Source organism: Seriola lalandi, unplaced genomic scaffold, assembly GCF_002814215.2.
Source record: "Seriola lalandi dorsalis isolate HSWRI2012SDOR001 ecotype SW California unplaced genomic scaffold, Sedor1 jcf7180002054861, whole genome shotgun sequence".
Taxonomy (NCBI): Eukaryota; Metazoa; Chordata; class Actinopteri; order Carangiformes; family Carangidae; genus Seriola; species Seriola lalandi.
The window spans coordinates 1,209,539-1,214,829 of NW_019525414.1; positions in this window are offsets into that span (position 1 = coordinate 1,209,539).

Below are 5,291 nucleotides of genomic sequence, written 5' to 3' on the forward strand. Positions count from 1 at the left end.
CACCTGCTCCTCTCACTGCTCCTGCACCTCTCACTGCACCTGCTCCTCTCACTGCTCCTGCTCCTCTCACTGCTCCTGCTCCTCTCACTGCACCTGCTCCTCTCACTGCTCCTGCTCCTCTCACTGCTCCTGCTCCTCTCACTGCACCTGCACCTCTCACTGCTCCTGCTCCTCTCACTGCTCCTGCACCTCTCACTGCATCTCTCACTGGGCCTGCTCTTCTCCCTGGGCCCCTTGCTCTTACTCTTCCTCGTCCAGACATTACAGTGTTTGTCTTTTTCTGTTTCTGTTTCCAAAAACATCAATCCTCAAAGTCCTCCTTTTACTTTATAAGTGTCAATGTAATAGAAAAAATATAACCCCTGCCACTGAGTCTAAGCCAGACTGGAATCAGCTGTGGTTGGCCCAATTTACCCAACATAAATCAGCTGTGTGTCAATTATTCAATTGTTTGTTTATTATCAGCTGAGATATATTGTTTTTATACTGATATCATTGCAGAAGCAGAGGTTTTTATACTGTATCTAAGGTTTGGAATATTGTTTTTGCTATTGTGGGATGTTGTGTGTTAACATTCGTATATAATACAAAAACAATCCATAATTTTGTTGGGAGGTATAGCTTGTCTGTTAAGAAAATGTAAGCATTGTGGAAATGTGTTCACTGACTGCATATTGTGTGAAAACGACATGAAATGTGTGAATGGTATGGCCACAAAAGACCGATGCTGTGCTAATTGTGTTTAGAGTTTTGAAAATGTGACAACTTGACCAGTAACAGAATCTGACTGCAGATAGGACCCCACGCTGACATCAGCACGTCAGCACATGAACGGCATCACTAGTATTAATGAAAAGACATCAGTAGAAGTAAATCACTGTGTAAAATGTTTTAGTAAACGTGTTACTGCATTATATTTGAAAATGGGGAGGGAGGGGTAAAACATGTTATAGGGTGGCTTTATTATTATTACTATGACTTAATTTATTTATATTAAAACTATAAAATGAAAGAACATCTTTACGGTTACCAGATATATGAGTTCCCAGGTTAGAACGAAATCAACCAATTCATTGCAGTTAGTCACTTTGGAGCCTGAGCATACACCTGATAATTACTAACATACTCAGTTGGCAATTTATTGTTAAAATAGTTTTAGACAGTTTTTGATTCAGTTGGTCATTGTGGAGGATGTAGTGTATATTACATTATACAGAGGTGTTTCTGTTATTTAGTCTGCCTTAAGTGATAAAAATGTGGTGGTGAGGGTGGGGGTGGTGATTGTGAGTGTGTGTGTGTGTGTGTGTGTGTGTGTGTGTAATGGAGGGGGGGGTCAATAGAGTCCGATTAGCCAATAAGAATCAGCTTTGTCCATTTCTGCCCGGATACTGTGTTAGTAGCACCTGCTGAGATCTGAGACCTGCTGTTTGTTTTCAGCTTCTGAATTTGTATTGCAATCTATGGGAGAAAGCCATATACACACACACAAAGAACCACACATCAACACGCACACACAAGTACATGCAAATACATGCAAATACACCATGTTAATTTATCTTACGGTTAGTCTCATACCTGAGTTAAAAGGGCTAAGAATTAATGAGTTTAATTAGCCAATCAGAATCAGCCATGCCCATTTCTGCCCAGTAACACCTGCTCCTGAATTTGTATCGCAGTCAGTGGGAGAGGTGGAGGGTACTCCCATCACTTCCTCAAAAACCAATGATCGAGATGTCAGAATGAGACCAAAAATGGGTGATGCAGGACAAAAGAAAATCTCTGCTTGACTCTGTGATAACAGCAAGAAAGAAAACAGCAATATAAACTGTGTTCAGACAGAGCAGCAATAAACTCTACCAGTTACCAGTGGCGGCTGGTGAAAAATATTCTAGGTGGGGCTGTATGTGCCAGAAGCTTTCGGTAACTATCCCAATAAAAGAACCCAAACCAAAAGATACCATTGTTTTAGGGATAAAAAATAATTATTTAATATCCCTTTAGAAATCAAAAGTTTGACAGATAATGACAATGATATGAGATGTATATTAGTGAATACTCTTAATACAAAATTAAAGTTCTTGAGAGACAGTTACAGTTGAATGATGATTAAAAATAACTATATACAAAGAAAAATATTTACAGGTGGATGCTGATTAAAGTTAACTATACACAGAAAAACTGGCATAGGAACATAAAATGTACCAATTGGAGTCTAACCAGCATTTATGTCTTACTCCCTTGAAACCTGGGGACTGTGTGCAAATACTGAGTTGTATATGTGTGTGTGTTTTTTGAGTGTGATTGAGTGAGTGAGTGAGTGAGTGAGTGAGTGAGTGAGTGAGTGAGTATGTTTGTGAGTGAGTAAGTGTATGTGTGTGTGAGTGTATGTGTGTTTGTGAGTGAGTGTGAGTGTGTTTGGGAGTGAGTGTATGTGTGAGTGAGTGAGTTTGAAAGTGTGTGTGTGAGTGAGTGAGTGAGTGCTCTTATTTGAACATGAACTTTGCTCTTCTGTCTTTCTGAGTAGCAAACTTGTCAATGACTTTGGTGTTAAAGTCAGGAATGTTATGTATCAGGTTTTTCTCCATGGAGAACATAGCCAGTGCGTTCAGACGGTCTTGTGCCATGGTTCTCCTAAGGAATGTTTTTATCCTCTTTAAAGTAGAGAAGCACCTCTCTGATTCTGCTGTAGTCATCGGTGTGGTGATGACAATCTTAAGAAGACTTACAGTCTCGCTGAATGTGTCCTGGAGGTTGTTTTCCATGAAAACCTGGAAGAGAGCCAGTGCACCACTGCAAGCCTTGAACTCTTCATTTTCATTGACCAGGGACAATTGTGTCTTCAGTTTGGCCTTGTCCAGTGTGGGGTAGGCTTCCACAGTGGTTTCCAGCGCTGAATCCGGGAACTTTACAGTGTGTTGGGGGAAGAAGTCTCCTTGCAGCAGAGTGGCACTGATGAGGTGTTTGGTGAAAGAGAACCTGTCCTTGGCATGCCTCACAATGGTATCACATACCTATGAAATGATGCATCATTTTAAAAAAAGGTCACTACACATAATAAACAGTAGAATTAAATGTTCATATCTCACCATGTAAATATCATTAGTATCTCCTTACAAGCTGACCATATAATTGTATGAAAAACAAGTAGAAGATATTGTTAAATATCATAAATATGAAAAAACTACATCTAAACATTTCAGCGTGTTTGCTTTCTTCAGTAGCTGTGTGGTGAATAGTTCAAAATATTAAAATGCGTAGACTAACTGTTATAATTATACAGGAATTGAAGACCAATAAGGATGCCGAAGGTAAAACACTTCATGTCCTGTATATAGAACAATGTTACAGCTTACCTCTGTAGCTAACCGGCGCTGCTCCTCTTGGCTTAGTGCCTTCCGTTTCTTTGTGGATGGCTTCTGCACAGATGGAGGAACGGAGTCCCTGATACAAAACAGAAGATACACAAGTCACTGTGCACAATTACAGCTTCAGAAACCAACCTGCTGGAGATATAAAATTAGTCCAGCACTGTGTATTGTCACTACATTAATACATTTCTACTAGCTCATCCCAACTGGATTCATTGTATTTAAAACTGTGAAAAATGGCTTAGTTATTATTATTAAAATTATGAGTTATTTTACTGTGTTCAGACATGTAATTTATGTCTGTTCTTTTCATAAACATTATATCAGTCAATGTGAAAAATAACATAGCCTACCTGATAGCTTGTATGCTGTTGGTGAACCTCTGAATGACTCCTGTGATGTAGCAAGAGTCGATGTTCCTCTTCTGCAGCTGGTTAAACAGCATGTCTACATGTACCATTATCTTGTGAAAAAATGCCAGGAAAAAACAAAAATCTTCATCTTCCAGCATTCTCTCAAAACCCCCAGCCTCTCTCACAGTTGTTGCATCAAATTCATGCTCCTCTAACACACCGTCCAGCGAGGCCACAAGGTCGACTAATCCTCGTAAAATGCCGAGGTTGTCAGACAATGCTGTCTCATCGTGGCCTTGCAATGCCAACTTGAAAGCTCCACAGAATTTCATACAATCAATGATCTTCGATAAAATATGTCTATTTTTATCCACCTCTTCATTGTGTTTTCTCACCACAATCCTGTGTCCTTCATCCAGCTGCGCAGCTATGCTAGTCCTGCCTAGCATGGCTAGCTTGACAGCATTGTTCATGTGCACCTTTCTAGAATTCATGTTTTTTAATCTGCTCTGATAAATGTTTTACGTCTCTAACTCCTCACAGTCCATGTAATATCTGTCCCCGGCATTTTAAACAGTAAACACGGGAAGCAGAATACTGCATTTGCAAAACTTCCTGTCATACCAGTTCAGAGAGAATCTCCTCTGGTGAGTTTTACCTTTCTCCTGTGTCTGCTGTGTTAAATTCAGACCGGGCTTCTCAGGTCCAAGTTCTTTAACACAAAGTTTTTCCCTAAAGTTCTCCTTTTGAAGTGGTTTAGCAAGAGCGATTTTACAGAATTTACGGGTAGCTGAAGCTCTGCGTGTTCTTGTTCTTGTCTATTTGACACCGCCATCTCGATTTCCCACACTTGTTTCTGGTTGCTAGGATACTTACAGGCTTGGGGCGATATTTTCAGCGCCCTAAGCTTATCAAATTTGATGACGCTAATTGGCTAAATTACCCGTAGCTATGTGTTTTTTTGTCTCATCAACAGTCTACCATTGGCTGAGCTGCTGCAGTGCTGGGGCGACTTTTCTAGCGCCCCAGGAGAGAGGGGAAATGACCGTGGACAGAAATCACCCCGTAAATAATGGTTTATATTATATATATGGCTTGTCTTCATAATTCAAAACAAATTTATATGTAGAATAAGCAGTAATTATTTATTTTAAAATGAGTATTTTGGAAAAAATTTTAAAAAATCAAAAATCACTTTCCATCAGGGAGGGCGGCGCCCTAGCGCCCCCTATTGGCCAGTCGCCACTGCCAGTAACAGAACCTGAAATCGGACACCACACTGACATCGGCACATCAACACGTGAACAGCATCACTAGTATTAGTGAAAATACTCAGTAGAAGAAAATCACTGTGTAAAAATGTTCTCAGATAAAAGAACAAAATAAGTCAGTTAAAATGTTTCTGAGTAAATGTTACTGTTACATTTGAAAATGGGGAGAGAGTGGTTAAGCATGTTTTAGGGTGATAATAATAATATATGATAAAACTATAAAATGAAAGAACATCTTTAGGTTACCAGATATCAGTTCCCAGGTGAGAACAGCAACGAAATCAACCAACTAATGTGTC